General features: G+C 46.1%; 1 protein-coding gene across 5 annotated transcripts in view; it reads right to left on the bottom strand.

The window, feature by feature from the left end:
• LOC119182738 (solute carrier family 35 member G1) overlaps positions 1-21,978 on the bottom strand; it is an 82,153-nt gene that overhangs the window by 27,342 nt on the left and 32,833 nt on the right. For 2 of the 5 annotated variants that reach the window (XM_075888858.1, XM_075888859.1), the window contains exon 2: positions 21,245-21,540. The exons of 2 other annotated variants lie outside the window; for them this stretch is intronic. The gene's annotated coding sequence lies outside the window, so the exon portion shown is untranslated. Of the gene's footprint in view, positions 1-17,107; positions 17,546-21,244; positions 21,541-21,978 lie in introns of those variants that run through there. One more of the 5 variants, XM_075888862.1, reaches the window with a different exon arrangement.

Here is a 21,978-nt window from a genome sequence, read left to right as displayed (position 1 = left end):
CCGGTCGTCGCACAATGCGAATAGCGTGACGAGCGGGCCATCCAATGCTCCAACACATTACAAAAGCTTGTTCTTGTTTCCCTATAAACTGTGGCGCATATCCACTTCAGCCTTAATTCCTCATCGCCGTCAGCCTCTGCACGAACAATTGGCACGGAATTCCTCGCAAGCGTTTAGAAGATACCGCACTTCTCAGAAGAATGACGAAAGATAGCATAGCGAATGTCGGCCTACTATTCCAAAAAATTTAATATTAATACCCTAGTGGGTATCAAGCAAGTGAGCTTGCAGTATAGTTACTCAATGAGTGTTTTGAATTTTTTTCCTTTTTGTTTGTGCATGATAATTCTGTAGGCAATCCAACACCACCTGCAGGCTTACGCATAAAAGAACTCTCGTCCCTTCTGGCTGATTTTCAAGCAATTTACCCATGCTTGTGTGTCATGCGCATTCACTGTCATTCACGCATCAAATAAAAACATACCACGAAAGTTATTGCTTATGTTGTTTTCATTTCCTTCCATATCTTTACGTTTCCGCTTTTCCGTTGATGCTATGATAATCTGTGTATAACGCCTATAATTATAACGTTTAATTCATGTATAGCGCTTTGAGCGAGTCTAGATATCAAACCCCCCTCTTGCTTTTCTTTCTTTATTATTATTATTTTTTTTTTTGTAGTCTACCGATGTCAAGCATGTCCGGCCACCACTGGTGGTCCCCTCGGTGCAGGAGTACTCAGAAGCGTCCGTATTTAATTCCTTGCCCCATGAGTGCGAATTTACGATAGGTTAGCTGACTTTTGGTCACAACTCGGCGAGACGGCGCGCTCCGAGGCAGCCGCTTGCCTGCGCCCACAGCGCAAGCGGCTGCCTTCAATATAAATTGGGGATTCTTGTATTTAAGTGTCTTAATGGTACCATAACAGTCAACGTTTTAGAGAAATTTCAATTGTTAAACTCTAATCCTACCAGGTTTGCCTCAAACAACAACTTTTCACTACCACATGCACGCACTAACTACGGCAAGCATACTACCATATTTGCAGCTATCCAATTTTGGAATTCAGTACCACTAAGCACTAAACAATTGTCATTAGCTGCTTTTAAAAAAGAACTTAAACATCTCATCTCGCAATCATAACTCATCTTCATTTTTATATCGGCGTTCTCTTACATTTACAGCTATTACTGTGTGCGTTATTTTCACATTTATTACCCATGCACATTGGAGTTCTTTTAATAGCTGTATATCATTAATTAACGTCATTTCGTTCCCGATTCTACTGTCATTTTTATTGTATGTTTCGTTGTTTTCATAGTTATGCACAATTACTGAACATTGTTTTGTTACCATTTTTACTGGCATGTTTTATTGCATGTTTGCGTTGTTTTTGTTACCATCAATAATTACTTAATCGCTTTTTTGTTGCCATTTTGTTGTACTTATCAACATGTCATTTTCTAACAGGAGGTCCCCTTTCAGCCTTGTGCTATGGGACCTCCTTCTGTATATTCTACCTCAATGCGTGTATATTTTTTGCGACAAATAAAAATATCTTCTTCTTCGCAACACCTCACAAAACATCACGATCGAGCTCCTCAACGGAACGCTTGGCGCGCGCTGTTCTTTCATCCGGTGACAGTTTTCCACGCGAGCTCCCAACTTGGCTTAATGATTCGTATTCGGTTCTATTCCCCAAGGTAGCTTGACGGATTTGACGTTGATGGACTACATAAGCTAGAGGTCACGGCTTCAATCGAAATCCTGCATCACGCCCGCATTTCGCCGAAGGTGATATCCAAAGAAGCTGGTACAGTTTTTATCATTTTCACGTTGAAGCACGGACTTTTAAGCGAATTGTATACGATCAGGACGTAATTCTAGTTAGAACATACATGGGGCTGAAATACGGAGGATAACAAATCATCACACGACAAGAAGTCCGAGTCCCTGAGGAACCGAGATCTCTAAAGGGCCCTCCCATCACCCTCCTCCCTGATGCCCGGTGAAGCGTGCAACAGAACGTGAAATGAAATTGGAGTCACATTGAGAGATCGGAGGAGGCATTAATTGGTCAAGGAGCAAACCGGTGTTGCAGATGCGCTAATCAGCATCAAGCGAAAGAAATGGACCCCTAGGCTGGCCACGTAACGCGTAGAACAGACAACCGTTGGACAGTAAGAGCAACAGAATGATTAACGATGAATGGAAATCGTAGTCACGGAAGGCAGAGAGTTAGATGGAGTGGTTTGAGAAGTTCGCAGGGATACAATGGAATCGGCTTGCACAGGATAGGGTAAACTGGAAATCACTGAAAGGTTGCCGTCCTGCAGTGAGATAACACAGGCTGAGAATGATGATGGTTTGGCGAGAGATGCCTTCGTTCTGCAGGGGACTAAAACAGGCAGAGAATGATGATGATGATGATGATGACGATGATGATGATGACGAAGATGACGACGACGACGACGACGACGACAAATAAAGAATTTTCATCCACTCCATTGCAGCATGGTTGGTGACTGTAGTCGGGTCCGGAAAAGGATCAGCAGGAACGGCATAGGGAGGTTGAGCGTGAATGTAGTTAGAGGCTGTAGCATATAGCGCATGCGGCTGAACGTGTGAGGCCCCTGCTCTGTCATGAAGAGGAAAAGGTGTGGTGGCAGTGGCGAGCCACGTGACCTGGAATGTCACAAAAGAAATATATAGGCCGATTATCCTGCGTGCTGCATGGTTTGAGGGCAGGGGCACCGTTTGGTGAATAAGGAACTGAAGGTGGTCGTGTCGGTAGTGGCTGAGACTTGTCAATTCTGTCAGTAACTTGTGGGGCCGTGGATCACACGCTCGAGCCGCGACGGCAGCGTATAGGAGAGGGGGGCAGCATCATGCAACAGAGGCGCACTAGAGGACAATGCTTCGGGAACTTGCGTCTCGATGACTGGACGAAGGGAAGGCATCAAGGACGCCATCGGCTCTGATCTGGTGGTAATGATGGAGAGTTGCCGTGCAACTTCCTCGCGAACAAACTGCTTTATCTGCGGAAGCAAAGCTGTATGATCGGCGCTGTCACTGCGTAAGGTACCTTGAACATGCAGCGCCATGGGTGGAAGCGCACTGTCTGCGCAGCTCATCATAACTCTGGGAGAGCTGGATGACATCTGCGACCATTTGAGGACTTTTCGCAGCAAGTATCTGCAATGCATCGTCATCAATGCCTTCCAGGGTGCACCCGCTTCGTCTAGGGATGATTCGACGAACTTACAAAGTGAGAGCACATCCTCAATGTAGCTCATGAACGTTTCGCCCTGTCTTTCAAGCAAGCGCTGTTCAGCTGGAAACCGGCGTACAGCAGGGCGTCCAAAGATTTCCGCGAACGTTATCGTGAAATCCGACCCGGTGGTGCAATCGGTGTGGTGATTCTTGTACCAGAGTTTTGCAATGTCGGTAAAGCAGTTCAGATGAGTCTGCTTGTCGCTGGCATCCCACTCATTGCAAACGGCCACCAGCTCATACTCGGCAAGCCAGTCTTCCACGTCGTGCTCATCTGCACCACTGAACATGCATGGGAGGATCACGCTGCTTGAGTGCGCCAGGACAGAAAACCGGCGTTGGTGCGGAATCGGGAGCGCCCTGAGGCGTTCCAGCATCAGCCATCGTGACAGGTCGCGGTAGTGTCCAGCAACGCAGTTCCAGCAGTTCCAGGATGAAGACCAGGCGTACTCGGCACATCCACCAATTCAAACGAGGGCGTGTTAAAGGCAGGAGTTGCGACAACTGGACACAGATTTTAATACCACAAGGGTCTACTAGCAGCGCGGGTGATGGTGATGATGGCCTAAATGCATTGCTCACACCATAGCAAAGTATATAGGAGGCTATGCTCACACTCACTCTGAGGAATTGGCCAAGAAAAGAGTAATTAGATTGAGGGATCACACATTACCTGTAAATCTATTGAATTATAAAATAGTGAAGAAATAAAATTTTACTAATTGAAAGATTTGCAATCAAAACCGCCTTGATTCGATTAAGAATCTTTCTACAGCAGAATAGATATCCCGGTGACAATAACTTAATGAAGAGGCCGCCAAGGAGAAAATATTGGAAATAATAAAATTGAATCTAATTCGATTAAAAGCCACTTCGCTCGCTCGTCGTCGTCCTTCTCCCATGGTCAAACCACATGTCCACTATGTTCATTACAAGCCTTACTTTCTTTCTTGAACCTTTCTCGACCGCCCCGCTGCGGTGGTCTAGTGGCTAAGGTACTCGGCTGCTGACACGCGGGTCGCGGGATCGAATCCCGGCAGCGGCGGCTGCATTTTCTATGGAGGCGGAAATGTTGTAGGCCCGTGTGCTCAGATTTGGGTGCACGTTAAAGAACCCCAGGTGGTCGAAATTTCCGGAGCTCTCCACTACGGCGGCATCTCTCATAATCATTTGGTGGTTGTCCGTTACCTCACATATCAATCAAATCAACCTTTCTGGACTTTGCTGCGTTCCGCAGAACTGATCTCCCCCGAAGAATTTGTAGTGGTCAGAATACGGCGCCACGCAGAACGTCGTATTTCAAGACAACAAGTTTCATTCCTTCTTGAGCTCGGTCAAAGGTCTCAAATGAGCGACGCGAAGCGAACTTATTCCAAGGCGTCGGCGTTTCGCCAACATTGGTATATACACGAAAAGAAGCAAAATGAAAAAAAAGTGTAGACGATATAAACCCGAATTTCTTGCGCGGTGCAACAGACGATCCCACCGCAACGTCTGAAATGTCATTGCCACCGAAAACACAATGACGACCGCACCTGTGAGGCCGATGGAGAATGTCCCCACTGAAAATAGAATAGGAGAGAACGGAACAAAAATAAAAAAGCATATTCGCGAAGGAAACTGCCTGCCGCGCTCCGTGTAAATGAGACAACGCTGCGCTAACATTCACGTGCGGGATTTCTTCGCGTACTCGGTCACGACCTTCTGATATGGCTTTGTAGTGTTTCTCTTCTTTAACGACATGCTAATATAATGAACATAACAAAACAACACGTTATCACTTTACCATGAACATATATACCTGCTGCGCTATATTTATTAACGAAAAATGTGTCTTGTCAGGATTCTAAAATGCATCGCACAGTAATATGTTTCCATGATTACAGGGAACCAGACAGCTATAGGGTCCCTGCGTTTCTAACTTCTTTTTTTGGATGCAGTGATACAAACCAACACCAATGAAGTGCTGGATGCAACACGTTAATTGTAGTTACCCCTGAGATTGAAACATAGTTTAAAGCAGTGAAATTGTCGTGTCACTGGATTTAGGCCCAATGAACTGAATACCTGTTCGAAACCAGGAGAAGAGAACGCTTCTGGTTTGCGACACAATGTCCTCATTTGGAAACGCGATATAATTTTTCTATTTCTGTGCACTGCTGGCAAGGAAGAGACCACAAACACTGAGCTGAAGGTAGATTATCCGTTCGTGTTGCCTAAAAGTTCTTTATGTAGCTTCTGGTTGAAATGTTTTGCTACGCACAATCGCTTTGGTAGAGGCAGTAACGTGGGCCGCTTCAAGCTGTAAATGCAGCTTTTCGCTTTAAGGACCCCAACAAACTCGTTGAAAAAAAAAATGTCTTGCTCTGTTATGTTCTCTTGGTAGGTATTTCAAGATATGTGTCTATTTGTCTCTTTCTAAAAATACTTACTGTCGATGGACAACTTTCGCATTTGATTTAGGTAAGCCATGAAATTTGGTTTATGAATAAATGTAGTGTGACCGACTGCACAATATTCAGGTGATTATTTACGTTGTAATTACACCTAATTGTTGTAAAGTACACTATACAGCTTATCCGACGCTTCAACGTGCCTTAAAAGTGGCATCCAGAACCTTGGTATCGAATTGTGTAAATTTCACGCATATGAAGGCGTATTTATAGTCTCGATTACCGATTGGCAGCATTATCTGAACCAAGCTAAAAAAAGTGTTTCAGGGCCCCTTTAATGGAAGGTATTATCGTCACATCAACCTGACTACGCCCACAGCAGAGCAAAGGCCTCTCCCATGTTCCGCCATTCAACCAGGTCTTGTGCTTTCTGCTGTAATGTTATACCTGCGTACTTTTTATTCTCATCAAGCCACGCAATTTTCTGCTTCTCCCTCGTGCGTTTGCTTTCTCTGGGAATCCAGTCAGTTATACTCTTGGTGACCAGTGGTCATCCTGCCTACGCGCTACGTGCCCGGAAGCTGCAAGGAAGACGAAAGGCATAGCTGTCGTCGAAGGCTTCAGAGCGATATAGCTATACTTCACGGGCATAGGAATCGGAGATTGTCGACTTATTGAGGGGAAAAAAAAAAGACTCGGACACCTAATCGAACAGGAAAACCGACCATCGGCGTCGACGCGAGTGTTGCAACGAATTGTCACGTGACGACTTCGCCATAGGACGCCATAACGGCATCACGCATGGCTAAAATTTGTGACGTCATCATGACATCTTCACATGACGTCGTTTGGGCAATCGTGAGCCGATCACGGAGGCAGTGCGAAACTAGGTGAGTTGCAGGAAGATGCCTCCGATCATGGAGGCGAAGCACAATACTGGTTCGAAGGCTTTCATGGGTTGGTGCTGGGGGAGACTCAACAGAACGAACGAGAGAAAGAAGACGGCTTTCGCTTTCGAGTACTCTTAGGCGAATACATGAGAGACTCTGCGAGTTTACTTATTTATTTGTTTGTTGGTTGGGTTGCTCACAAATTATGTAATTCAGCTTGGTCAGGAGTAAAATGTGCTGTGTTCGATTAGGCGTACGGGAGTTGTTTTTCAAGAATATTCTTATTCAATTTTATCAGGAGTAGATATACTCGAACACAGCTAAATTTATTGTCCGTATTGTTTTACAGAAGTAAAACTTCTTTTGGGCCTAGTTGGTTCATAGCCATAGAATATACTTTTACAGCGCAAACATAAAACGATCCACAAAGAAAGCGACGGTGTGTGTCGTCGCTTTCTTTGTGGATCGTTTTATGTTTGCGCTGTAAAAGTATATTCTATGTTTTACAGAAGTCGCATTGCAAGAAAATCATCACTTTCGGCGTGACGCAAATAGCATGCGAACGTAAGCAGCGTCTTTATTTTTTTCTTATCACTATGGGGGTGTTTCAGTAAAGTCGCATCGTACCAAGGATAAATTATCCATGATATGTTCCCCGAGCAGTTTTACTGTTCTCAGAGTGGCTTTCTCTTTTAAGCTCAAGGACTTTGAAAGCGACGGTCTTCGATCCCTTATAAAACTGTTTCGAGGAATCTGAACTATACTCCAGCTGGTGCGCGGAATCCCAGAATTTTTTCAAGTCGACCTAATTAAACGGATGGTTCTATTTCCAAGATGTATAGAATTTTCCCCTCGTTTACAGCTTTATGCCGCGCTCGCTTCCAGCGAAATATTGCAGCAGCACTGGCCAGACAATCAGCGGCGCTTGTATCGCACGCACTTGTATCCTACGAACTTATATATAACAAAAAAAGCTTATATATAACAGCGCTGAACAGCTTGAGAATGACGCATTGGCGCAGGCGCGGAGTGAACCTTTCTTTCTTTCTTTTTTTGCCCCTTTATGTCCCAACGCCTTCAGAAACTCGGCAAAGATTGCCCAGCGATTGTTGGAAAACAAAGGCGAGGGAAGAGATGCTTTGTTTACAACGGGTACTTGCGACTTTATACGAAGTATCGTGACGCCAACATGCATGGATGCCGCATATTGTGCAAAATTGCAGCCTGGTGTTCTTGTAGCAAAATGACGAAGACAACTGTCGTGGTATACACCTTTTCGCAGGAAAAAAAAAAAACACCGCCATGATGGGCTATGCGCGAGAGTACAAAGACTAAGGGCGCAGCGTTGTCAGTGCATTTTCGAGGGGACGCGCCAATTTGCACAGCCCAAGGAGGGCTATGGTGGCGCCAAGGGAGGGGTTTATGAAAAGGTGAATAGGCACCGTTCAGTCGAGTTTTCCCGTCTGACTGCAGCGTCACAATACATAGCCTAGCGGATAACAAAAGCAACCTTGAGACGGCGTCGGTGAAAAGTGGAACGCGACGCGCGCGTCTCGCGCCCTCTACCTGTCGGCGGATTGTGGCCCATATACATGGGGGACGCGCGCACGCGTCTACTTTCTGCGTGCCCCTAACGGCGAAAGCCAAAGACTTTGAGACCGGGCCGTGTGAGCAACGCAGCTCCCTCTGGTCAGCGTGCGGTGCCCATAGTGGACGTCGATTACTGCTGTGTGAATGTTAATGCAAGAATCATTAAACATAGGAGCTAAGTGGGCAGTCTACATAATGGTATGTGCCGCCCGCGTGCTTCACTCTCCAAACAACATGGCAAGCGTTTTGATTCATGCCGAAATTCATAGCTCTAAAGCACAACACCGAGATATGCCACCTCATGCAGCGTACTCAGCACAGAAATAATAATTATTGTTAGCGTCCCTGCAGAGCCACGACATGGTTGAGAGCCGCCGTAGTAGAGGGTTCCGGAAATTTAGACTACTTGGTTTTTTTTTTTTAACGTAAACCTAAATATACGCATGCACACAGGTTTCAAGCATATCCGCCTCCATCGAAAATATGGCCGTCTCAGCCGGGGTTTTAGGGTATATATGATCACTGTATACAGAGTATTGGATCAGGTTGGTTTCAATATGCTGCAATTAGACCATCAGACTCAAGAGTTTGATTGCAATTGTGTACACCTCTCGAAGAACGCAAAGAGCGCGCGAGTCGGAAAGAGCGGCATTTGACTCGCAACTAAATTTTTTTGTTTTTTTTTTTTGCGTGCGAGCTCAGAATTGTGTCGTTGCTTATGCGTTCTTCGAACATAATAAACATTTCGGTTGAGAGTGAAGCGCAGTCCTTTGTGTTTCATTTGCAGGAGATTTAGCATTCTCTTTCGTGCTATGGTATGTAAAGGCACAGTGATCCTATATTCGAGTACAATAGAAAAAATGAAACAGTGAGAGAAGTCACTGTTTCCACACAAAGGAGAAACAACGAATGCGATAGCGAGAAATTGCAATGTGTCACACGAAGAACGACAAGCAGCTCCGTACTTGTATATGTATACGAAAGAAGTCAGTTTTGACACAAAGGAGAAACAATGAATGCGAAGCGAGAAATCGCAATTCCACACAAAGAAAGACAAGCAGCTCCGTACTTGTATATGTAGGGCGTCGCTGAAGCACAAAGAACGACGCTGGACAAAAAAGCGCAGGTATAAACAGCGCTGCGGGGATTACGGGTGACTCAAATAGCAGCTTGACGCCATTCCTGAGCCTGACATTTTGGCGCACATTGTCGGCAAACAATGCAATGCAAGGAATTGATAGATGCGCACATCGCAAACGATGGAGAATAAGGGAAAGTGAAAGTCAGCATAATATATATATATATATATATATATATATATATATATATATATATATATATATATATATATATATATATATATATATATATATATATATATATATATATGTATATATATTAAAGATTACACCATTTCCCACTAAATAGAACCGTGAGTAACGTGCAAAGCAGCATATGGGTTGACTGACTTAAAGTTACGTTCATCACGGGCACCTTGCCCGATGTTAACGCGTCTTTGCAAGTGGAGCACACCATGAATTCACTGTGCCCCGCCGCGGTATGGTATTGTATGGTATGGATAACTTTATTCAAGTCCTGAGGATCAGTCTAGGACTGATGCTGGCTGCTCCCACGTCGGGACAGAAAGGCCAAGCCCCTCTGCCGCCCTATGGGCCCTCTGGACAGCCCTGAGTTGGTCCGCCAGCGCGTCACTGTGCAGCATTCGCTGCCACCACTGTTCACCGTGAGAAACCGCACCGGCCATTGCCGAGCAGCTCCAGAGCATGTGTTCGAAATTGAGCAGGCCCCCACACTTACTACACTAAATTGAAACCCCGCATTCCGGGTTAATTTTATTCATTACGACCGGGTTGGGGTACGTCCGCGTCTGCAGAAGTCTTAATGTAACCGCCTGTGGCCTGTTAAGTCTATAGAATGTGGCAAGGGGAATTCCTGCGCTCTAAGTAATAATGTTTGGTTATATCATTGTACGTCAAGGTCTGGTGGCTAAAGCATGCTCAGCTACTGACCCGCAGGTCGCGGCATCGAATGTCGGCTGCAGCTGCTGCATTTTTGATGGATGCGAAAATACTGTAGGCCCGTGTGCTCAGATTTGGGTGTACGTTCAAGAACCCCAAGTGCTCGGAATTTCCGGAGCCCTCCACTACAGCGTCCCTCGTAATCATATGGTGGTTTCGGGACGTTAAACCCCCCGTATCGATCAAAATGAAATCATCTTGAAAAGCTCATAAAGTGCGATGTCATATACAGTGTGATGCACTGGCAGCGCGCCTACCTCTTCTGCAATCTGGCAGATGCTTTCAGCTCATTATTCGTACGGACTGGGCCCAAGCTATTCACTATATACGCCGAGTGTACCGCTTTACGTCACTCTCGGATAGTATATGTTCAAAGGGTGCTACGGGCCGCCTTGCCGGACCTTGTCAAAGCCGGCAGCCCACCCTCAAGTTGCACCGCACCCTCTGCCACCTTTTCCTGAGGACGCTCGAAGACATATGCTCCGAGAAAAAGAAAGCCTCCGACATGCCTCACGAGCTCTTATACCTCCGTATGGATCAGACCTCCCAGCTGGTTTAACCCGCCGAGAGAAGGTTACGTTGCGAGGGTTGCGATTACTCCATCCGTGACCACCCTTTAGGCGCAAAAGTACCGAGGCCCGTATGGCAAATCGTGCCCATGTTGTGACGTCCCAATCCAGGACTGCCTCACACTTACCGTAGACATGCATTGGTCTACAATTAAGCCACCTTCGTCACCTTTGTGCAACAGGCCTCAGGCCTGGCCGACCACCTTGGCTTTGACCGCTAGATTCGTAGACTTCACCACCGTTATCTGCTGGACTTGGTACTCGAAGCAAAGCTGTATGCGCCTTTTTCAATCAAAAGTTAGCATGCCTAAGGGCAGACTTTCGAAATAAATAAAATAGCTCAAGCGTCCCCCAAGCCTTTTGCCTCCCCGTTTTCTGATGCACAGCATCAGCTCGCCCTCGCATTCAGCCTAAATAAACAATGCATTCATTGCCCTTTGGACATAACGGCAGTTTTCGGGCGATTGCATCTCTCCTAAGAACTTTCAAGCGACAAATTTAAGCCATTTGGTGCGACATGTCAAAGGACTCTTGATCTGTGCGACTTCGCCAAAGCGGCCCCGCTGCGGTGGTCTAGTGGCTAAGGTACTCGGCTGCTGACCTGCAGGTCACGGGATCGAATCCCGGCTGCGGCGGCTGTATTTCTTATGGAGGCGGAAATGTTGTAGGCCCGTGTGCTCAGATTTGGGTGCACGTTAAATAACTCCAGGTGGTCGAAATTTCCGGAGCTCTCCACTACGGCGTCTCTCGTAATCATATGGTGGTTTTGGGACGTTAAACCTTGCATATCAATCAAATCAATCAAGATTTCGCCAAGACGTTCCTTCGTACATTGAGCGAAATCCTCCTCCTCTCTCTTTTACTCCGTTTCGCGCAATATTCTCACTAAGCGATGTCGGAACTTTAGATGCGCTGTGAACCGCATCTTTGACTGCGGTGAAAGAATCACGACCGTTCTGGAGGAATATATAATCGCCTCCGGTTTCAAGCAATAGCATAAGTGAAACTCAACGTAGCACTTCTCAAAAACGTACGCAAAAAGAAAAAGTGTTTACAAATATTTTCGTTGTTTTTCCTGGGTTACTAAGGTGAGATACAAGAGAAAGTATAATTAACGACCTTTGTAAACGTGAAGCGTTTTGTTACCCGTTTCAATATTTATTTATAAACGAAAGACATGCGAACGCAGGCTACGTTAAAGCTGGTTACCCATAAACATGATAGCATTAAATAAACAAGCAAAAATAAGAAAAACTAGAAATAATAGGAAAAAAAGGCGATCAGGAACACAGAACACTATGAGGAAATACATCTGACAAATAAAGAATTGCCGGAGTTGTGGGGTGACACCTCCTGTAAAGTTATTTGCGCCGCATGGTGCATTTGTTTTGCACAAAAGCCGTAATTCGGGGGTGACAACTATTCAGCGATAGGTAGCGTAATGTTCGCGAGCGGTGGTCACCACTATCATCATCATGGTTGGTAGAGAGGTAGCGCTGGTGGTGACCCCTGGCGGAAGGCAAGCCTTGGCGGCGGATGAGAGAGTTGAGCGAGTCTCTTTTGGCGTGGGGCGGTCATAGAGAAGTATGTTTCTCTATGGGGCGGTGGCGTGGACGGTTGCCTCCAGCTGTGCCTGCGTGGACGGCGCCGCAGGCTGTCTGCGGTGGGCTCACGTGGTGAGTCAGGCGTTAGCGACACAGCCTTGTTTGTCATGTTATTTACTATTAAAGACGATAGTCTTTCTTGGGAACCTTCGACGCAAAAGTTCTGGTCTGTCTGTCTGTCTGTCTGTCTGTCTGTCTGTCTGTCTGTCTGTCTGTCTGTCTGTCTGTCTGTCTGTCTGTCTGTCTGTGCGTGTGTACATTTGTCTGTTTGTCCACTCTTAACGGCACCGGGTATTTGAAACGGCCCACCCCATCCGCAGCGTCCACCAGTGTTGCTCAAGATTTAGCGTTCATACTTGTGCGATTGTCAATTAAAAAGAAATTATTGGGCATGTCTGGGGCACCATAACAACACGTATATATTCTGCATGTGCGTCTTTTACTACAAAAGGCATGCATAAATAATTTTAAGGACCGTATAGCGCTTATCACGCTGCGCTGACCATGCAACGCTCGCATGGAAAGGCGAGTTTTTCCAACGCTTTGCTAAGACGAGACGGTGGTGGCACCTACTCGTCGCCTTGCGTTCTGCACCTTATCCGCTCTGAGACGGGCGCGCACACTTGTCTCAGAGCCAAGCGCTTCGTTTTCCAAGAAAACTGCCAGATGGCGCTCATGTCTCACGTGTGACGTGACATGACGCGCTTGTTCGCCTCCACTGCACGCTCTAGGCACTCTAACGCATCACCTCCAGAATACCATTCACCAATTTTCTTGCGCAGAACATCAAATAAATATCTTTTTCACTCTCTCTACACGCCAAATTATTGTCTCTCGACGACATTTGCAGATTAACATGCAGATACGGAGCAATTTTTTATGTAAGGATGTCCTAGCGTGTTGATCACGATTGATGTTATAATAATTCGGCTGATGATATCGTCGTTCTAGAAGTAATTAAATAAATGTGTGTTCTTGTTAGGTTCGGTCCGACCGTGTCTGCTGTGTCCGTTCACTCCAAGAGCATGGTGCAATCGCTCGCCATTTCGAGACCCCACAGAGTCTAAGGTCACAGTTCAACTCATACAGAGCCGTCGCATAGATTACACCGGATAGATAACATGAAGATTGTTTTTTGCGCACTTACATAGTCGCTTTTGTTTCAAGACGAACACACATAGAAGACAGCCAGGGTTACCAGATGGCACAAACCTCAAGTAGATGTAGTAGCCCAAACATAGCCAAATGTGCAAATTTGAAGTAGCCCGTAAATTGCCGAAATCATTTGTTTCATTGGGAATTTATTTTGCACTTTTGGAATTACTTTTCCATGAAATATCTGCCTGTTAGTTTTTTGGTGAGCAAAGAAGGGCATTGACCGCTAAAATGGCACCTTTTTTTTTTCTTTTTTTTTGTTGTCCCATGAGTATCAGTTCTATTGCGTATATATTTTGTTTTTGCCATTCGAAACGACGGTGTGGTTACTGTAGGATACAGAAAATGTTTATTGTCATCTTACAACACGAAAACTTCCACGAAAAACAGAGCAAAGCTCTATGCTGTGGGACTTGCAGAACGCTTCGCGTCGTTTAGGTCTGTGTCTTGTTTACTGACGTTTCAGGCCCTGAACGTGGGGTAGCAGTTCTTATCACATTCCAAAAGATTAGGCGTAGGAAGCCTCTAGAGTATATATTATAAGCTGGTGCAAAAGCTAAGACTGTGACCACATAGAACTGTAGTCTATAGCGAGAGGTAAAAGGTTATTTACAAGTGCACAGTAAGGTACCATAGCTGTATAAAAAAAGAACAAAAGAACAAACCATTGAAATAAAAACAAACAAATATAGAAGTATACAAGAGCAATAATTTGGTCAGAATCGGCTGCTTTGGAAGAAGATGCCCTTTCATATCGCTGAAGCACCTACATACCACAGGTGCCAGGTAGTTAGCAGTCAAACGCTTTCGTGGACTGGACTATGAGCATCCAGGCCCAACTTTACAACTTGAGCTCATCAGAGGACCTGGAACATGGCTTCCTCAGAAGAAACAATGACGCAAGTAGGATGTACAAGAGCGCTTCTAGTACACTCTCCACAGGCCCCGCTGTGGGACTCGCTAAATGCTTCGCGTTGTTTGGATGTGCGTCTTGTTCAGTGAAGTTGCAGGCCCTGAACGTGGGGTGGCAATTTTACTTTGCAAGCTAGGCATTTCTCCACACCGTCCGAAGGGAATGGAGATCTATAGAGGTAGTCTATGCGTACAAAATAGCGGCGGAGCTGTTCATCCGGTACATTTATTTACTGTGCACTTATGTAGCCTTACATTACAATTTTACGCATAAATGGAACTTTTTTCTAAAGAAGCAACTATTGTGGGGCGACTATATCGAAACAGCAAACTATGTAAAGTCCAGCGTAAGCGAAAGAATCGATGCCGGAGATAGAAAACACATTTCAAGTCTGGCTTCTTTTCCCATTGCACCGCCGCGGTGGTCTAGTGGCTAAGGTACTCGGCTGCTGACCCGCAGGTCGCGGGTTCGAATCCTGGCTGCGGCGGCTGCATTTCCGATGGAGGCGGAAATGTTGTAGGCCCGTGTGCTCAGATTTGGGTGCACGTTAAAGAACCCCAGGTGGTCGAAATTTCCGGAGCCCTCCACTACGGCGTCTCTCATAATCATGTGGTGGTTTTGGGACGTTAAACCCCACATGTCAACCAATAATGCTTTTCCCATTCTTTCTTGTATAGTTCCGAGTGTGCTCCGCCCTCTGCCCACTCCTTGGTGCGGAAGTTAGGTTTGTGATTATTTAGGAGGCTGCAGAGCTCCGTTGTCTAGGAGGTGTTGCGGACGCCGGACTGTACCCCACGCCCACGAGTACGGTCTGTCTGGTAGCGTGACTGGAGATCAGCTTGCCCCGTCACGACGACGACGAGCCAAAAGCCGAGCTTGAACAGTTTATTTCATGGCCAGCTGAGACTGTTCTACAGCACTGGGCTGTGATAACGAATAGTAAGACTTACAGCCACCACTCGCAAAGCACAAGCAAGTACACCCAAATGCAATGTTGAAACAGCACCGGACGCGTCATGGCATGAACAGCTTTCAAAGTAGAATCAAGCACAGAAAAGCAAAACAGAAACTCCCCCTCCCCCTCCCCCATCAACACAAGGTGAAGACGGTTCTTCCCCGCACTCGCGCAGTGCTCGAATCTGCTGCTGTTTCGGAGGTGCTTTGAGGTGCTGATGTAGTCCCCATAAATTTAGGGAATACCACATCTAAAAGCACAAGCGGTTTTTTCAGTCTTGCCGTCGCCTTCATGTAACCGCGTGAAGTTTCTTGTAGACTCGACGGCGGTGTAGCCCAAAAATAGCCACATATATCCAAAGAGAAAAATTCGTCGCTAACTCGAACACAAAGTCACTCAATTCGGCTATTAATAGACCATCTTGGTAACTCTGTCCGGCAGTTTAGAAGACTGAACAACACTCCCAGTTCTCTTTACAGCTTCTGGTCGACATTTAACTGCCTTTTTCGAACGTGTGCTAAGACGCTCAATATTTTACGAGAGGGATGGTCTAATGTCGTGCCACTGCGCAGCGCACCTGATCAAGACCTTGTGGATGATCGTAGGCGCAAGCTTACACCGTGATTCTTCCCGTGTGCACACGCCACTGGAATAACAAGTTCTAGTGAACAAAAATTCATGTTCGCCATTTTTTTTTTACAACACAACCTCATATTTCGTCGCGCACCTTGATTACGTACGCGCTACGCTCACGCAATGGAAAATATGTTCGTGGTAGGGAAGGCAGTGACGTGCCTTTTAGGGACGCGCGCTGAATGCGAAGTACTAGGTCGAGCCTTCTACACTACAGCATGCTTTGTGGTGCAGCCTTATGACCCCCCTCCCCACCTAAAAAAAATACAAACACAAAAGATGCAAAACGCGTGTATATGAATTATCACTCACGTGACCACCACTCCTCCGCACTAAGAATAATTTTCACAGGTGTAGTTGGCACATACTCTACCCTTGATGGGTTTTATATTGTTGAATCTGATAATAAAAATCAGTCGCATAAATACGTGCAGCCTGACCGGCAACATATATTGAGGGGAAAGACGGTTCGCGTCACTACGCGATGCTGTACTCGTTAGAAATATGTCTGGGAAAGTGGACGACTCCTATAGCCGTGGTGGAAACTGTGCCGTGTTCACAGAGCCGAGGGTACGATTACTCATAAATGATAGATATTTAAAATCATACTTCGGCTCACGGAGCTTCCTATTCCCATTTCTATGAGGCAGAGGGGCCAACAGCGCCACAGTCATGTGTTTATATCTACTGAAGTGAATCTATAGGACAGAGCTGTAGGGGGTAACGTAAAGATGAGTGTGCCTCTCATAATCATATGGTGGTTTTGGGACGTTAAACCCCACATATCAATCAAACGTGAAGATGAGTGCGTGTACGACCTAAGCGATAAGTGAAAAATAAAATTTTTGAACAATAAGGAAACGTTCTCAGAGAGCTTGCGACCGCGATAAATCAAAAGTAGAAGAGTAGGTTTCTTCCATACGTCGTTGTTCCTTCATAGCGCACACAAACAAACATAGATAGCATGACAAACTCGTACACACCTCACACGTATATGCTGGAGTATTGGAAGCAAGCGCTCTGCCCACGTTTTTTTTTTTAGTTTTGTACACTAAACAGATAAATGAACGGAAACATCATAGCGAAGATATACTTGCTCGGCCTTCGGGTCTCGGCGGTCGGAGTTCACCGTAACGGTCGAAGATGACGACGGGAGAGGAGCGCTTCTCACGGAGCTATCGGAGACAGCTGGCACGCTCTGCCAGTCACACCGGGCATGGACGAATCCGGTGCAGTTCGATCCGGCCCACCGAGTGACGATATCTGTTACAGCAACGGCTGCGACCCCTACAAAGCTTTGCAGCGCGTCCCGCAGCCATCAGGGTATCCCATCGTTAAGTCACTCGACAGCGCAAGAGGAGGAAGTTGGCGGGGAGATGTGTCAGGCGGCAAAGCCGATAGAGCACGCAAGATCGCCGGCCCCGCGGACTGAACTGCGGAACACGAGTCGCGCGCAGGCTCGAGCTGCGCGCAGCTGGCGCCCTTTTCGATGCGTGCAGCGAATGCTAGATAGGCGCACTGAACGCGCCGCTATACTGGAAAGGAAAAGCCGAAATGGGAATCCACGTCGAGCTACGTGGCTTTGTTTTGCGATCACAGTCGAGGAGGTGAACGAGCCTCAGCTTCGAGGTCACCGAAGGAAGCTTCGGCTCCAAGGCCTCGTACAAGAAAACCTTTAACGGTCGCTCGGTCGGCGTAGAGAAAACGATGCGTTCGAATATCACGCCTTCTCCGTTTGTATTAAACGGCTATCGTTTAATATCAGCGAATTTTTTGAAATGCCTAAGTAAGCACTTTTATGTTTCCCCGCCGAAAAAACGGGCAGGAGAAAAGAAACAAGATGGAGAAAAGTTAGCCAGAGAAACGTCCGGTCGGCTACCCTACATGGAGATTGAGGAAGGTCAGTATAGATGAGATATATAAAGAGATGGGGGATGTTGGGAGCGAAAAAAAAATGCGGAAAGCTTGCAGTAAATCATCGCACAGGTCATCAAGTCTTTTGGCTAATTACAGTTACTTTCTCTCTCTGTGTGTGTTCTTTCCTCTCTCTGTCAATATTTCATCTTATATGTTTATTTACTCTTGCCCTCCTCCTATACCTGACTTCAATTTCCCGTCACTTACTGTACTGTGCTATACAAGTCTATTATGCTCTGCGAGCGTGGCTGGATAGCGGAGTGGTTACGGCGATATACCAGCAGTTTATTTTCAAAATTTTTCGGAATTGCTCACTCCGTCTGCCTAGAAATCTTCTTTTTTTTTCTGAAAGTCAGTCCTTATCCATGAAATCCCCATTGGTGTTTGCCGCCTGTCTTTTAATTTTCATTGGTCTAGCGGTGAGCGGCGAGACTTACCCGATTTTCGTGGCACATATATCCGTTCGTGATGATGGTCGTTTTTTGTGGCCACCCGCTTTATCTCGAACAGCCTTGGGACGCACGCACCAACCGCGCGTTCGCGCAAGCCGGTCGTTCTCGAGAAGCACGTCGGTGACTTCACTGTCTTCTCTACTGACCATGGAGTTTCTCAAAATTAACTAGAGGTCACTCTGGCGCTGCGATCGTTCAGCGACCATGGGAATTATGGGTAGTACACACACTTGCCTATAGTCTTCGTACTTGCGGGCGGCGAGTCGTACTTGCGGCTTCGTTTACTGCTGTGTTTCGGTTTTGTTTTGAAAGAGGGAACGAACCCTTTTGAACTTAGGGACTTGATTCGAAATAGTAAACTTAAAAGGTTGTGAAGCGTGAACGGTGAACATTCGCTAATTTATGTTTTCGTGAAAAAACAGCTCCAAGCCACTTGAACACACACCGAGCCAGAAGCAGGCCAGAAGTGCGAAAATTCGACAATTGTGTGTGCTACCCATCATTCCCATGCTCGCTGAAGCGTCGTGTGTTGCAACTCCCATAGACACTAGCGCCAGAGTTCCCTCTATAGTAAGTATTGTGGGAAACTCTATGGTACCGACGACAAAATGGGACGGTAAAATAACCGTATGCACAGCGAGCGAGATTTTCCGTAATGAACAGACAAATAAAGGCGCGTTATATAAAAAGCGAAGCCGTCCAGCAAATCGTCTCTTGTTCACCCTGTATACCATAAGAACTATCGTCATCATAAACGGGAGTGTGCCACATAAATCGGATTAAACACACCATTCACCACTCGTATGAAGAAAGCAACAGTCGGCCCGAATGACCAAGGTGGGTGTGAGCCAAAAAAAAATTAAGATCTACAAATGGCTGGGAAGCGACGGCAGCGATCCGAGCGTATACGTACGACGAGAGAATACCGGGAAGGACGAAGTCGACTACGAGAGGCCTATATATACGCCAGCGAAAACGTGCCCTTGTCGTATCTATCCGAGTGCCTTTGCTTTAACTTGAACCACTCAACGCTGAGAATCAGCGCTGGAGCATCACCTACTTAAAGCCTATAGCTACGACACGGAAGCAACTCAGAACAAACTGCGTCACCTAGCTATAAAGGACTAACCATGGTACAGTCTTTAGAATTGTCTATAGTTTCGCTGTTTGAAAGCTCGCACAGCTTAGTGCTAGCCTAGCTTTTCTTTTTTTCATTAGTGCTCACTCCAGTCCTGTTTGTCCGAGGCCTTCGTCGCGCAACCTTCAATCGGATCGCTTGACAAACAGCGTCAGGCTTTGTTCGTTTGAAGCTTTTCTCACCGGCACGCGGTGTGTGGCAGATGTCGCTTATAGCATGCATAAGCGTGGCTCAGCGCTATGGATGTTTCAGCTGGCAGCCATCGCTGGTCTCCGCTGTCTCGGTTTCCTTTCGTGCTTTCCGCTATTTTTATATGCGGTCGTATCAGCTCGCCGCGTTGTCCACCCTATACTGGGCGTATTATTGTCGCAAAGGACGCGTATCAACGAAACGAACACGCGCTTATTCCCCTTGCATGTCTTATTCTGAACGGATGTTGTTGCAAAGTGGAAAGAACAGGAAACAAGGCTTCGTTACTGTATTTGCACACAATAACATGATGATGATGATGATGATGATTATGATGATGATGATGATCTTTGTTACCCCTGGCGCACACCCACAAAGGGGGATCGGCCAAGAACTGGGCGGCAGGATGTTAAGTAAAAGGCTTATGGTTTTTCTGACACAAAGTAACTTTGGACTGAAAAAAAAATGATATAGAAAGAAAAGCCAAAAATCGAAAAAGGAGTATATCTGAGCAGGGATCAATGCAGGCTATCAGATGCGATGGTGGGTCTAAAACGAATGATATATATATATATATATATATATATATATATATATATATATATATATATATATATATATATATATATATATATATATATATATATATATATATATATATATATATATATATATATATACGCAGTTTAACATGGTAATCGCTTTGTTTGAATTATGTAATAAATAGGCAGTACATAAAACCTTCATGAACAAATATATATGCCTTTACTGGTCATTTTTTTAAGCTTCACAAGCATTTGCTATGGTAATACGTTTGCGCATGGGCATTGCGTGCGTCGATAAAGGGTACTGAAATTTAGCAGTGCTGCAGGTGCTGCTATGTCACTTCGGGCGTTGTTAAGGCAGACGGAAATTACGAGCAAACTATCTATCATCGACAGATTTTCGTGAAGCTTGGAATGAAGCGATGGACTGGCTGATTTATTCAAACGCCGGTAACGCTATCATAAAATCAGTATCATAACGCGGAGACACTTGTCATTCACTCTAGAAGACGCACAAGGTTAGTTTCGTCTAGACGTATAATTATGTAACGGCGTTTTTTTTTTCTTTGAATTACTCGCCGGGCTTTTTAAAGTAAGGCTATGTTCTTCTTCTGCGATCAACTTAGCTCGAGGCTTTTCGAATAGAAGACAACTGTTCGACCGTATACGTCTCTGAGCGAGGCATTCCATCTGGTCGCGCACAGCTACTTGTTTTTGTGGACATACGCAGATTCGAACGGCAGTGGCTTTCCATAACGCGGCTCCATTGTTTATTCTCAGGACGCGCGCTTAGGGCCACATGTGTTCCGAACTGCGGGCGCATATACAGAAATCGGAACGAAGCATAAAACGAAGGCTTCTATATACTTGTCCGGGTACGCCGCAATAAAGGCTGAACGCATCCCGGCCGGGCTCACGTTGCAGGTGTGGCCAAACTCCCCCCCCCCCCCCCCTTTTTTTTTTTAACGCAAACGGTCGTTTTTATTTACCTGCGGGCTCGTGCAGTGAACAGGTATACAGCGGTGGCCGTGCGTGACGCTGGCCCAGCTGCGGTCTTCGTCTCGATACGTGTTCGATTTGCTCCGCCAAAAGGGAGCTGCTGCTGCTTGTGAGGTATACCGCGCGGCTCACGGCCGCCTGTATACGCTCGCTTATTCGCCTCGGTTTGCGGGCTTTCTTTACGAGACTGACTTCAGCACGCCTCCATGCGTATGGAGCGATTCCCGGAAGGCTCTGCAGCTCCATCCGCTCCTCTTTTACCTCGTTCAGTAACTTCTTTTCAGCTCTGAAAATGCAAGGGCGAAAGAGTGAGGGAAGGGAAGGTGGTGCACGTGCGACTCTTGAGTTTACTGGTGTTCACTCAAGGCGCATTCAACGCGATTCACTGCAGCCTACCAGAAGCTCTAGTCCGAATAGCCGGACACATAGTGACACGACAGCTCGGCCCGCATGAAGACGCACCAAATGATTTACTGACGAGACGGTTCGTGCTTGTTATATATGCTTAGCTTGTAAGTCGCATCCCACATATGCGTGCAGCGTGAACGCCCCAGCTTTGTTCATGTGGGTGTTGAATGTATACCGTGTCCTCGTATGCAATGAATATTGTCACCGTTGAGCACCGACACGCGTTCAACCACCGTGCAAGCACTCGGTACACGTGTATGGTTAATGATTGATTGATTTGTGGGGTTTAACGTCCCAAAACCACCATTTGATTATG

Source organism: Rhipicephalus microplus, chromosome 3 (genome assembly GCF_043290135.1).
Source record: "Rhipicephalus microplus isolate Deutch F79 chromosome 3, USDA_Rmic, whole genome shotgun sequence".
Classification (NCBI taxonomy): domain Eukaryota; kingdom Metazoa; phylum Arthropoda; class Arachnida; order Ixodida; family Ixodidae; genus Rhipicephalus; species Rhipicephalus microplus.
The sequence above is the reverse complement of the archived record's forward strand: the minus strand, read 5'-3'. Positions and strand labels throughout refer to the sequence as shown.